Source organism: Entelurus aequoreus, linkage group LG22, assembly GCF_033978785.1.
Source record: "Entelurus aequoreus isolate RoL-2023_Sb linkage group LG22, RoL_Eaeq_v1.1, whole genome shotgun sequence".
In the NCBI taxonomy this organism is placed as follows: Eukaryota; Metazoa; Chordata; class Actinopteri; order Syngnathiformes; family Syngnathidae; genus Entelurus; species Entelurus aequoreus.
The window spans coordinates 9,174,114-9,189,266 of record NC_084752.1 but is presented as its reverse complement, the minus strand read 5'-3'; the positions used below and the strand labels follow the sequence as shown (position 1 = coordinate 9,189,266).

General features: G+C 38.1%; 1 protein-coding gene across 4 annotated transcripts in view; it reads left to right on the top strand.

Moving 5' to 3' along the window:
* Positions 1-15,153, top strand: part of LOC133639217 (mineralocorticoid receptor-like) — a 261,889-nt gene that overhangs the window by 37,541 nt on the left and 209,195 nt on the right. Inside the window, exons 1-2 of one of the 4 annotated variants that reach the window (XM_062032370.1) lie at positions 12,123-12,281; positions 14,668-14,718. The exons of 2 other annotated variants lie outside the window; for them this stretch is intronic. The gene's annotated coding sequence lies outside the window, so the exon portion shown is untranslated. Of the gene's footprint in view, positions 1-12,122; positions 12,282-14,667; positions 14,719-15,153 lie in introns of those variants that run through there. One more of the 4 variants, XM_062032373.1, reaches the window with a different exon arrangement.

Here is a 15,153-nt window from a genome sequence, read left to right as displayed (position 1 = left end):
GGATTTGCAAATCATTGTATTCTGTTTTTATACTATTAATAGGTCACCTGCATTGTTAGCCGCCTCTTGCTAGCCTCTTTTTTTTACTATTCAGAACGCACATAAAAGAGAGACATGTGTTCTTGTCTCTCATGAGGATTGTGGTTGATGAGCAAAGTTTCCCCAAAAAGTGCAGTTCCTGTTTTAAAGTCCAATGTCTTTTGGTTGTGACAAAAATCGCACATTTTTGAATGCAAATACCAATCGAAGCTAATATTAGCGTTAGCTTTAGATACATGTTGAACTAGTCCGGGGGTCGGTAACCCACCGGACTAGGACTTTTAGCCACATGCGGCTATTTAGCGCCGCCCTAGTGGTTCACTGGAGCATTTAAAAAGAAGGATTGAACATGGAAAAAGATGGAGAAAAATATTTTTGTAGTTTTAGCATGTTTTTTGTTTGAGGACAAACATAACACAAATGTTCCCAATTGTTTGAACTACCACTGTTGAATATGTTTGTGTGTATGCTTCACTGATGATGACACTATTTGGCAAACATCGTTTTGTCCGACTAATTTCGGCGGTTCTTGAACTCACCCTAGTGCGGACTGTGACGCGACAGTTTGTTTACATGTAAAATCTTCCACTCCTTCTTTGTGTCATTTTGTCCACCAAACGTTGTATGCTGTGCGTGAATGCACAAAGGTGAGCTGTGTTGATGTCATTGACTTGTTGGAGTGCTAATCAGGCATATTTGGTCAGTGCATGACTGCAAGCTAATCAATGCTAACATGCTATTTAGGCTAGCTGTATGTACATATTGCATCATTATCTTTTGTAGCTTTCCAAGAGTTATCTCATCTTCTTAGTAGATTTACTAATGGTTTCTAATGTTGTAAAAATGTGTATAATTAATATTACTTTTCAACATTTCTGTGAACGAAGTGTCAGTCATTTTGATAGTAGGCTAATATAGCTAATATAGACACTTACATCATGTGTTGCCTTCATTATAACACTTATATAAGACTTTAAAGTCATTTTGATAGTAGGCTATTATAGCTCATATGGACACTTACATCATGTGTTGCCTTCATTATAACACTTATATAAGACTTTTAAAGTCATTTTGATAGTAGGCTAATATAGACACTTACATCATGTGTTGTCTTCATTATAACACTTATATAAGACTTTTAAAGTCATTTTGATAGTAGGCTAATATAGACACTTGTATCATGTGTTGCCTTCATTATAACACTTATATAAGACTTTAAAGTCATTTTGATAGTAGGCTAATATAGCTAATATAGACACTTACATCCTATGTTGCCTTCATTATAACACTTATATAAGACTTTTAAAGTCATTTTGATAGTAGGCTATTATAGCTCATATAGACACTTACATCATGTGTTGCCTTCATTATAACACTTATATAAGACTTTTAAAGTCATGTTGATAGTAGGCTAATATAGCTAATATAGACATTTATACATGTGTTGCCTTCATTATAACACTTATATAAGACTTTTAAAGTCATTTTGATAGTAGGCTATTATAGCTCATATAGACACTTACATCATGTGTTGTCTTCATTATAACACTTATATAAGACTTTTAAAGTCATTTTGATAGTAGGCTAATATAGACACTTGTATCATGTGTTGCCTTCATTATAACACTTATATAAGACTTTAAAGTCATTTTGATAGTAGGCTAATATAGCTAATATAGACACTTACATCCTATGTTGCCTTCATTATAACACTTATATAAGACTTTTAAAGTCATTTTAATAGTAGGCTATTATAGCTCATATAGACACTTACATCCTATGTTGCCTTCATTATAACACTTATATAAGACTTTTAAAGTCATTTTGATAGTAGGCTATTATAGTTAATATAGACACTTACATCATGTGTTCCTTTATTATAACACTTATATAAGACTTTTAAAGTCATTTTGATAGTAGGCTATTATAGCTCATATAGACACTTACATCATGTGTTGCCTTCATTATAACACTTATATAAGACTTTTAAAGTCATTTTGATAGTAGGCTATTATAGCTAATATAGACACTTACATCATGTGTTGTCTTCATTATAACACATATATAAGACTTTTTAAGTCATTTTGATAGTAGGCTAATATAGCTCATATAGACACTTACATCATGTGTTGCCTTCATTATAAGACTTATGTACGGCTTTTCATTTTTTGCGGCTCCAGACAGGTTAGTTTTTTGTATTTTTGGTCCAATATGGCTCTTTCAACGTTTTGGGTTGCCGACCCCTGAACTAGTCGTACAACTTTACATAAACTTAATTATGCTCCAGTAATTACTATTGATTATCGGGTTATTTTATTGCCACATGGCACCTCTTTGTATTTGGTCATCCCAAAAAGACAAGACGCAAACAGTAAACGCCGCGCGTCGGAGCAAATGTTTACAAGCAGGTTCCAAGAATATCAATTCATAATCCACTTGACACAGTTATGTTGAAGACATTATTTAGTGATAATTCCCGCATGTTAATGGTCTGATCCGGAGTCTGGCAGCGAGCTAAACCCCGTGTTCCCACTGAATATGTATGCACGGCTCCACCGGGGTAAACATGTTATTTCATTAGCAGCCTGTAGCCCGAGTGGGGGCGTACGAACCCCAGGTGGTGTACACATAGTACGAGAGGGCGGCGTGATCGCATATCATTGAGCATTTAGATCAGACGTGACATCCTGGGAGCGGAGACACTTAAGGTGACTGGAATCTGTGTCAACGCACCAAGTCTACTCTGCATCGTGTGCACGCTTCATGTCTTTTACACTCAGGGCTTCCCAAACTTGTAGTCCTTTTAAGTCTTCACAATCTGCTGATACATGTGTCGGGTCTTGGGGAGGAACCACACTGCAAAAACTGCAATCTAAGTAAGATGAAATATCTCAAATAAGGGTGATATTTGCTTATTTTCTGTCTGATAAGATAATTCTTCTCACTAAGCAGATTTTATGTTAGAGTGTTTTACTTGTTTTAAGGGTTTTGGTGCTAAATGATCTCAGTAAGATATTACAGCTTGATTTTATGACCTATATTGAGTAAAACATGCTTGAAACTAGAATATCAACTGTTGCAAAGCTGCGTCGTCAACACTCACAAGTATAAAACTACTTTTTCAAAGTAATAATTACTGTATTTTTCGGAGTATAAGTCGCTCCGACCGAAAATGCATAATAAAGAAGGAAAAAAACATATATAAGTCGCATTGGAGTATAAGTCGCATTTTTGGGGGGAAATTTATTTGATAAAAGCCAACACCAAGAATAGACATTTGAAAGGCAATTTAAAATAAATAAAGAATAGTGAACAACAGGCTGAATAAGTGTACATTATATGAGGCATAAATAACCAACTGAGAACGTTCCTGGTATGTTAACGTAACATATTATGGTAAGAGTCATTCAAATAACTATAACATATACAAACCCCGTTTCCATATGAGTTGGGAAATTGTGTTAGATGTAAATATAAACGGAATACAATGATTTGCAAATCCTTTTCAACCCATATTCAGTTGAATGCACTACAAAGACAAGATATTTGATGTTCAAACTCATAAACTTTATTTATTTTTGTTGCAAATAATGATTAACTTAGAATTTCATGGCTGCAACACGTGTCAAAAAGTTGGGAAAGGGCATGTTCACCACTGTGTTACATGGCCTTTCCTTTTAACAACACTCAGTAAACGTTTGGGAACTGAGGAGACACATTTTTGAAGCTTCTCAGGTGGAATTCTTTCCCGTTCTTGCTTGATGTACAGCTTAAGTTGTTCAACAGTCCGGGGGTCTCCGTTGTGCTATTTTAGGCTTCATAATGCGCCACACATTTTCAATGGGAGACAGGTCTGGACTACAGGCAGGCCAGTCTAGTACCCGCACTCTTTTACTATGAAGCCACGTTGATGTAACACGTGGCTTGGCATTGTCTTGCTGAAATAAGCAGGGGCGTCCATGGTAACGTTGCTTGGATGGCAACATATGTTGCTCCAAAACCTGTATGTACCTTTCAGCATTAATGGCGCCTTCACAGATGTGTAAGTTACCCTAATACACCCCCATACCATCACAAATGCTGGCTTTTCAACTTTACGCCTATAACAATCCGGATGGTTCTTTTCCTCTTTGGTCCGGAGGACACGACGTCCACAGTTTCCAAAAACAATTTGAAATGTGGACTCGTCAGACCACAGAACACTTTTCCACTTTGCATCAGTCCATCTTAGATGAGCTCAGGCCCAGCGAAGCCGACGGCGTTTCTGGGTGTTGTTGATAAACGGTTTTCGCCTTGCATAGGAGAGTTTTAACTTGCACTTACAGATGTAGCGACCAACTGTAGTTACTGACAGTGGGTTTCGGAAGTGTTCCTGAGCCCATGTGGTGATATCCTTTACACACTGATGTCGCTTGTTGATGCAGTACAGCATGAGGGATTGAAGGTCACGGGCTTAGCTGCTTACGTGCAGTGATTTCTCCAGATTCTCTGAACCCTTTGATGATATTACGGAGCGTAGATGGTGAAATCCCTAAATTCCTTGCAATAGCTGGTTGAGAAAGGTTTTTCTTAAACTGTTCAACAATTTGCTCACGCATTTGTTGACAAAGTGGTGACCCTCGCCCCATCCTTGTTTGTGAATGACTGAGCATTTCATGGAATCTACGTTTATACCCAATCATGGCACCCACCTGTTCCCAATTTGCCTGTTCACTTGTGGGATGTTCCAAATAAGTATTTGATGAGCATTCCTCAACTTTATCAGTATTTATTGCCACCTTTCCCAACTTCTTTGTCACGTGTTGCTGCCATCAAATTCTAAAGTGAATGATTATTTGCAAAAAAAAAAAAAAGTTCATCAGTTTGAACATCAAATATGTTGTCTTTGTAGCATATTCAACTGAATATGGCTTGAAAAGGATTTGCAAATCATTGTATTCCGTTTATATTTACATCTAACACAATTTCCCAACTCATATGGAAACGGGGTTTGTAGAACATGCTATACGTTTACCAAACAATCTGCCTTTAAATTCTACGTTAATGGTTATTTGCAGAAAAAATTCAGTTTCTCAGTGTGAACATTAAATATCTTGTCTTTGCAGTCTATTCAATTGAACATACGTTGAAAAGGATTTGCAAATTATTGTATTCTCTTTTTATTTACCATTTACACAACGTGACAACTTCATTAGTTTGGGGTTTTTTATGAGATGGCTAACAAAGCAGCCAATGGGAGTACACTATTCCGCCCATAAAGCCCTCTAAAAAAACAATTTTCTATTTACATCTGTTGATCTCAATATTACGGAGCCCCTAAAGGGACATGGGAATTTTTTTTTTTCAGACATGTATCTCGTGCGCACGAGAAAGTATCTCGTGACCACGAGAAACTTTTTATTAAAAAAAAAAAAAAAAACATTTTTTTTTTTTTTTTTTTTTTTTTTTACCACGAGAAACTTTTTATATATATATAAAAAAATTTAAAAAAATTAAAAAATTTAAAAAAAAATTTTTTATAAAAAGTTTCTCGTGGCCACGAGAAAGTTTCTCGTGGCCACGAGATACTTTCTCGTGCGCACGAGATACATGTCTAAAAAAAAATAAATTCCCATGTCCCTTTAGGGGCTCCGTAGAATATTAACCAAGTATTAGCAATATTGTTATTATAATCGCTAACGCAGACACACTATTTTTAGCGGCGCCGTGATCGCAAGGACTGACTAGCTTGTGCTGCCAATATGACACATTGAGCTGCTGCATCGCCTCTGAGCTGGTGAAAGTTAATTCTAGATTATAAATCATGCCTCTCACCTGGATAGTGGTAGGTTGCGGCCATCAACTTTGACATTCAACTTGATGATGATAAATACATGAAAGACAATTGTTTGCGCCCATCATGATTATGATTGATTCTTTATGTAAACGGGAAGATGTAAACATCCCATTTGTGGGTATCTCAGTGAGAGCAGACATTGTACAATAAGTGATTGTTTTATTATGTTTGTAGTCTTATGTAGCACTCAGCAATACTGCTACACGATGCTTATTTTTCACTTAATCTGTTAAGCAGACAGCTTGGAACACTTGCACTCATCCTCTCTATATTCAGGCTCAAAAATGTAAGGTTTTGGATCATCATTTGTCCCAAAGTAGTCTTTGTTGTCTTTCATGAAGTCTTGTCATGATTAGTAGTGTTGATGTTGTTGAACGCCAAACTGAAGTCCAGAAACAACATCTGCATGTGTGTGTCCTTACCTTCCAGATGCTCTAAGCTCAGGTGGAGTGCAGAGGAGATGCGCCACAAATTTTCAATGGGAGACAGGTCTGGACTACAGGCAGGCCAAGCAACACGTGGCTTGGCATTGTCTTGCTGAAATAAGCAGGGGCGTCCATGATAACGTTGCTTGGATGGCAACATTTGTTGCTCCAAAACCTGTATGTACCTTTCAGCATTAATGGCGCCTTCACAGATGTGTAAGTTACCCATGCCAGGGTCACTAATACACCCCCAGACCATCACAGATGCTGGCTTTTCAACTTTGTGCCTATAACAATCCGCATGGTTCTTTTCCTCTTTGGTCCGGAGGACACGACGTCCACAGTTTCCAAAAACAATTTGAAATGTGGACTCGTCAGACCACAGAACACTTTTCCACTTTGCATCAGTCCATCTTAGATGAGCTCGGGCCCAGCGAAGCGTTTCTGGGTGTTGTTGATAAATGGCTTTGGCTTTGCATAGTATAGTTTTTACTCCCTGTGGGATGTTCCAAATAAGTGTTTGATGAGCATTCCTCAACTTTCTCAGTCTTTTTTGCCAATTGTGCCAGCTTTTTTGAAACATGTTGCAGGCATCAAATTCCAAATGAGCTAATATTTGCAAAAAAATAACAAACATTTACCGGTGTGAACGTTAAATATCTGGTCTTTGCAGTCGATTCAATTGAATATAAGTTGATAAGGATTTTCACCCGCGACCCCGAAAGGGACAAGCGGTAGAAAATGGATGGATGGATGTATTCTGTTTTTATTCACCATTTACACAACGTGACAACTTCACCGGTTTTGGGTTTTGAGAAAGAAAAAAAATGATGTCTAAGCCTGGGCCCTGGAGAGGGGGTCCAGACTGTGCCCTAGGAAGAAAAAAACCTCATAGCCATAGCACACAAACATGTGTGTAAGAGGGAAACATCAAACATCAACAAAGAACACAAAGGACATTAAAGACATTAAAAGAGCAGAGCTGATGCAACCAGACATTTCTACATACAGCTACAAAAGTAAAACAAACACCATCCATCCATCCACCCATCTTCTTCCGCCCCAGCCACTTCGTCCAGCTCCTCCCGGGGGATCCCGAGGCGTTCCCAGGCCAGCCGGGAGACATAGTCTTCACAACGTGTCCTGGGTCTTCCCCGTGGCCTCCTACCGGTGGGACAACAACAAATAAAACATATACACTGTGGTGTCCTCTGCGGTGTTCCACGCCATCGTCTGCTGGGGTGGGGAGGAGCATGGCCAGAGACAGGAGCAGACCCAACAAAGCAACCGAGGGAGCCGACTCCACCCTCGGCCGCCCACTAACTCTCGGCCAGTGTCCAATACAAAAACAAATCTGTCTGGAGCCGCAAAAAATTAAAAGCCATATTACATACAGATAGTGTGTCATGAGATATACATTGAATTAAGATGACTTAAAGGAAACTAAATTACCTCAAATATACTTACAGATGAGGCATGATGATGCAATATGTACATATAGCTAGCCTAAATAGCATGTTAGCATCGATTAGCTTGCAGTCATTCAGTGACCAAATATGCCTGATTAGCACTCCACACAAGTCAATAACATCAACAACACTCACCTTGGTGCATTCATGCACAACGTTAAAAGTCTGGTGGACAAAATGAGGCAGAAAAAGAAGTGGCATAAAACACGTCCTAGAAAGTCGGAGAAAGTTATACAAGTAAACAAACTACGGTGAGTTCAAGGACCGCCAAAATTAGTAGGACAAAACGGCGCTCGCCAAATACTCGAATCAGTGAAGCATGTTTAATATAAACAGTGTGCTTTATAACAATTGGGGAGGTTTGTGTCATGTTTGTCCTCCTACAGAAACCATATTAAAACAAAAAATAAATTTTTTTCCCCTCATCTTTTTCCATTTTTCATACATTTTTGAAAAAGCTCCACAGAGCCACTAGGGTGGCGCTAAAGAGCCGCATGCGGCTCTAGAGCCGCGGGTTGCCGACCCCTGTTCTAGTTTTTATTTTTATTTATTTCTTTATTATCTTTTTATTTAATTTATTTATTTTGTCATTTTTTTTATTTATTTAAAAAAAATATTTAAATACACTGTAGCACGTTGAGATTGTTTACTCAATATAAAGTGCTTTTTTACAAATAAAATCTATTATTATTATTATTATTATTATTACTACTGTTACCCCAGGTGGCCCTTGGCAAAGGCCTAGTACCTGACTGCCCCCTAGCCAGGGATACGGTGAAGACCTCAACGGCGGAAGAAGGCTGCAGCAGAAAAGGGTCCCCGGTCGTCTTGGACTCCATGCCACTGGACCCTGACCCGATTCTGTCAGGCATCGTGTGGTGACTGTCTGTGCACCAGTCTCCCCACGTTAAACTAAGTCACGCACAGGCATCCTCCATAAAGGGATACACCCCTACCAGGAGGATCGTCATACTCGTTCGAGTGACCGCCGATGATGACAGTTTATACATCAATGATGAAATCTTAACATTGCAACACATGCCAATACGGCCGGGTTAACTTATAAAGTGCAATTTTAAATTTGCCGCTAAATTTTCCGGTTGAAAACGTCTATGTATGATGACGTATGCGCGTGACGTCACGACGGCAACGGAAGTATCCGTACCCAATGTGTCACCATACAAACTGCTCTGTTTTCATCGGAAAATTCCACAGTATTCTGGACATCTGTGTTGGTGAATCTTTTGCAATTTGTTTAATGGACAATGGAGACTGCAAAGAAGAAAGTTGTAGGTGCAATCGGTGTATTAGCGGCGGACTACAGCAACACAACCACCAGAAGGTTGTGTTGTGTTTGAGCTGGATAGCAGACACACTACCGTGAGTACAGCTTTGGCTTCCAAACATTTGATCGCTTGCCCGTACGTGCGTGTCGCTATGTGCATGTCACGTACGTAACTTTGGGGAAATATATGTTTCTTGCCGACTCTGATGGCAAGAAACGCCCGCTGCCGCTCCGTAGCTAAGTTAGCTTCAATTGTTAAGCTTCGCCAAGCTGGAAATTATTAACCGTGTATTTACATGTACATGGTTTAATAGTATTGTTGATCTTCTGTCTATCCTTCCAGTCAGGGGTTTATTTTTATTTTGTTTCTATCTGCATTTGAGCCTGATGCTATCACGTTAGCTCCGTAGCTAAAGAGCTTCGCCGATGTATTGTCGTGGGGATAAAAGTCACTGTGAATGTCCATTTCGCGTTCTCGACTCTCATTTTCAAGAGGATATAGCATCCGAGGTGGTTTAAAATACAAATCCGTGATCCACAATAGAAAAAGGAGAAAGTGTGGAATCCAATGAGCCAGCTTGTGCCTAAGTTACGGTCAGAGCGAAAAAAGATGCTTCCTGCACTGCACTCTAGTCCTTCACTCTAACGTTCCTCATCCACGAATCGTTCATCCTCGCTCAAATTAATGGGGTAATCGTCGCTTTCTCGGTCCGAATCTCTCTCGCTCCATTGTAAACAATGGGGAATTGTGAGGAATCCTTCCTCCTGTGACGTCACGCTACTTCCGGTATAGGCAAGGCTTTTTTTTTTATCAGCGACCAAAAGTTGCCAACTTTATCGTCGTTGTTCTCTACTAAATCCTTTCAGCAAAAATATGGCAATATCGCGAAATGATCAAGTATGACACATAGAATGGATCTGCTATTCCCGTTTAAATAAAAAAATGTCATTTCAGTAGGCCCTTAAGGTATTTTTGGGGTTCATTGAGGTTAGCTAATTTGACTTGTTTTGGAAAGTCTTGACAAGCCAAATTTTCTTGTTCTATTGGCAGATAATTTTGCTTAGTTCAAATAAAATACCCCTAATTTTTGTATTTTTTTTCTTCTTGTTTTTGAACACTGACTTTTTGCAGTGCGCAAATGAAGAATGTTGCCTAACAGTTATTGAAAGTTGTACGACGGACACAGTTTGACCCCGGAACGGACTATTCCCGACGGGGAGAAGAGTTCTGACGTCGCAGGATAGCGATGATTGAGACACACGTTGAGTGTTTCCTCTGCTCTGCCCTCACGGGCCTTGTGATATTGCATACATTTATGACGCTTCCTGCAGACGCGCCGAGTTGACCAGGTTTTTTTTTTTTTTTTGTCTGAGTGTTAACACGCTCCAGTTCACCTGTCCCCGTGAGGCGGCGGGCCGAGCCTGGCGGCAGCTGAGCTCCAGCCTGCAAAGTGTCATGCAGACACATCCGTACTTACAGTAGCTCTTTTGGAAGACTTTTTTTTTTTTTTTTTTTTTTTGGACTGTGAAGATCAGGTCACGCTCACACCAACAACAATGTTTTGTTTGGGAGGACTTCTCAGGCCACTAAAATGGACTTTATTGGAAAAACCATTGCTTAACTTCTGCTAAACTTCTAGGATCGATCACCCTTTGCACTCTGGCCTAAAATATAAGAAACTGTTTTATATATATATATATATACACTACCGTTCAAAAGTTTGGGGTCACATTGAAATGTCCTTATTTTTGAAGGAAAAGCACTGTACTTTTCAATGAAGATAACTTTAAACTAGTCTTAACTTGAAAGAAATACACTCTATACATTGCTAATGTGGTAAATGACTATTCTAGCTGCAAATGTCTGGTTTTTGGTGCAATATCTACATAGGTGTATAGAGGCCCATTTCCAGCAACTATCACTCCAGTGTTCTAATGGTACAATGTGTTTGCTCATTGGCTAGGAAGGCTAATTGATGATTAGAAAACCCTTGTGCAATCATGTTCACACATCTGGAAACAGTTTAGCTCGTTACAGAAGCTACAAAACTGACCTTCCTTTGAGCAGATTGAGTTTCTGGAGCATCACATTTGTGGGGTCAATTAAACGCTCAAAATGGCCAGAAAAAGGGAACTTTCATCTGAAACTCGACAGTCTATTCTTGTTCTTAGAAATGAAGGCTATTCCACAAAATTGTTTGGGTGACCCCAAACTTTTGAACGGTAGTGTATATATATATATATATATATATTTTTTTTACATATCTTACCGTGGTTTTCATTTATGGCTGCCATTAGAGTGTAACAGATAGGTATTTATTGTCATTGCACAAGTACAACGAAACTTTGTTTTCAGCACAAACCCGTTCAAGATTAGACAAACAAACAGTGTACAGGGTTACAGAACAGGAACGCTGATGGGTCGCCACAAGGCGCCCCGTAAAAGATGGGGAAAAAGGTAAAACGCCGGGGAAGGATGAGTAAAAAAATACAATCTAGACTGGGCTCCTAAGGGGGCCCAGTCTGGAGTGAGGAAAAAACCTCCATAGCAAAGCACATGTGGAGATATCTAGCAACAGAGGGAAGGGAGTGCGGGGTCATGATGGTAGGCCGCAGCTCTCAGGCGCTGACCATCCATTCATCACCCCTATGGGATTTGCGTCGAGGGCGTTGGGTTGGGGGGCGGGTGGGTTGTGTATGTGTATATTTTTGTGGATGCATGTTTGTGTGTAAGCCCGCAGTGTGTCTATGTTCCGCGGTCTTGATGTTTGTGCAGTCGCTAATCCAAAGTCAACAACAACAGGTGTGTGTCCATGAGTGAATAATGTATGAATTTGCCTCTGCATTTTACTATTATTTATATAAATTGTTTTAGGTAGATTGTCCATTTTACAGTAAAATTTTACTGTAAAATAGTGTTTTTTAAATTTTTTACAACATCCATACATCCATCCATTTTCTTCCGCTTATCCGAGGTGGGGTCGCGGGGGAAGCAGCCTAAGCAGGGAAGTCCAGACTTCCCTCTCCCCAGCCACTTTGTCCAGCTCCTCCCGGGGGATCCCGAGGCGTTCCTAGGCCCTTCGTGTCCTGGGTCTTCCCCGTGGCCTCCTACCGGTCGGACGTGCCCTAAACACCTCCCTGTTCGGGTGGAATCCTGAGCAGATGCCCGAACCACCTCGTCTGGCTCCTCTCCATGTGGAGGAGCAGCGGCTTTACAACATTTTACGGTAAATGGAAAAATAATACCACTGTTTTTTTTGGGGGTGGGGGCGTTTTACGGAAAAAGCTGAATTTTTGTGTTGAATTGACATTGGTTTTTACAACATTATATTGTGAATGGAAAAACTGTACAATTATTTTTTTTATTCTGGCAATTTAGCTGCCAGTTTTTCCTACCGTATAAACAAATGTGCCGTCTTTCCATTTACAGTAATACACCGTTAAAAAAAAACAACCTTAGATTTTACAGTCAAAAACTGGCAGCTCAGTCAACAGAATTTTTACGCAAAAAATGGGTTGTTTTTTGGGTTTTTTTCAATTTACAGTAATATGCTGTAAATCAGTGTTTTTCAACCTTTTTTGAGCCAAGGCACATTTTTTGTTTTGAAAAAATGTGGAGGCACACCACCAGCAGAAATCATTAATAAACAAACTCAGTTGACAATAAAAAGTCGTTGTCGCAATTGTTGGGTATGACTTTAACCCATAACCAAGCATGCATCACTATAGCTCTTGTCTCAAAGTAGGTGTACTGTCACCACCTGTCACATCACACCCTGACTTATTTGGAGTTTTTTTTTGCTGTTTTCCTGTGTGTAGTGTTTTAGTTCTTGTCTTGCGCTCCTATTTTGGTGGCTTTTTCTCTTTTTTTGGTATTTTCCTGTAGCAGTTTCATGTCTTCCTTTGAGCGATATTTCCCGCATCTACTTTGTTTTAGCAATCAAACATTTTTCAGTTGTTTTTATCCTTCTATGTGGGGTCATGTTCGGACGTACATTGTGGACACCGTCTTTGCTCCACAGTAAGTCTTTGCTCCACAGTAAGTCTTTGCTGTCGTCCAGCATTCTGTTTTTGTTTACTTTGTAGCCAGTTCAGTTTTAGTCTCATTCTGCATAGCCTTCCCTAAGCTTCAATGCCTTTTCTTAGGGGCACTCACCTTTTGTTTATTTTTGGTTTAAGCATGAGACACCTTTTTACCTTCACGCTGCCTCCCGCTGTTTCCGGCATCTACAAAGCTATTAGCTACCTGCTGCCACCTACTGATATGGAAGAGTATTACATGGTTACTCTGCCGAGCTCTAGACAGTACAGAAACTCAACAACAACACATCATTTGCAGACTATAATTACTGGTTTGCAAAAAATATTTATTATACTAGTGTGCCGCGGCACAGTGGTTGAAAAACACTACCGCAAAGAACAACGTAACATTTATTGTCATTTTTATTCATTTGATGGGTAGTTTGCTGTAAAGTTATGTATTTTCATTTAGACAAAAGCATGTTTGGAAAGTATGACAACATACTGTAATATTTGTTGCAATATTGGATACTATTAACGTTTAAAAGGTATGCAACTTTAAGCAATACACATATATATTTTCTGTCAAAATGAAAAAAATCAATTACATTTAGTGAGAAAATATGACGTACTTTATTGACACATCTCATTTCCAGGTGTTTGCGGGCCAGATCTGGCCCCCGGGCCTTGAGTTTGACACAAGTCTTACAGTAACCGTAGAACCTCTAAAGCACAGGTGTTAAACTCAAGGCCTGGGGGCCAGATCTGGCCCGCAAACACCTGGAAATGAGATGTGTCAATAAAGTACTTCATATGTTCTCACTGAATGTAATTGTTTATTTTCATTTTGACAGAACAAAAAAAAATATATATATATATGTATTTATATAGCGCTTTTTCTCTAGTGACTCAAAGCGCCACATCATTTTGAATGGCCCGTGAAAGCTTGGAAATAATATGCATCAATTAAGTACTTTATCTTTCTTTTTCTATTTTGACAGAAAAAAAAGACATGTACTGCATGCAGTTATATATGTATATATAAATATATATATATATATATATATATATATATATATATATATATATATATATATATATAATAATATTATATTATATTATATATTATTATATGTATATATATATTATATTATATTATTATTATATATTAATATTATATTATATATATATATATATATATATATATATATATATATATATATATATATATATATATATATATATATATATATATATATATATATAAACTTGATCTATCTAATAATGCAACAGATATTATATTATCATACATTCTAAACATTTTTGGGGTAAAAAAACACATGAATATCTACTTAGTCTTATGATTTCAAAGCAAGTTATCCATCAAATTGTACACTGTAAACATGACAATGTATTTTTTTCACCAGAATTTTATAGTAAAATAGTGTTACCATTTTACTGTAAATTTTATGGTAACATATTTTTGACCGCAAAATCCACAGATTTTTAGTTCTTACAGTGTAGGTAAAATATACATTTACTAATCAAATGCATAGGTGTGACATGTGTTTTTCTATTATTAACGTCTCTTAGGGCGGCCAAAACTGCAATGTGGCCCTCAATGAAAAGGAGTTTGACACCCCTGTAAGTATAAAGATAACATTTTTGGGAGAAAAGTCATCACCTTTGTGGGCAAATGTGTCTTTTTCTTTGGTTTTTCTGTGACGCCACCATAGAGAGGTACCAGGAGTGGACAAATATGATGATAAACAGATCATATAGCATAAAATATATATTTAAAAAAATCCCAATATTCTATTAACATAATAATACAAATAGAAGTGTACTATTGCATGATATCTTCTTTCATATTCAAACCCAATATTTAAACAGATAAACCATATTGAAATTTAATGAATGGTTTAAGTACATTATTCTAAAAATGACAACATGATAAATGATAAGTATAACCTAACTCATTCTTTCAATTTAGGTTTAGAACAGCAACTATGGAAAGATGCTATTTCACTCAAGTTATTGATTAGTTTATGGAACAAACTTGACAGTGGAAGAAAACCA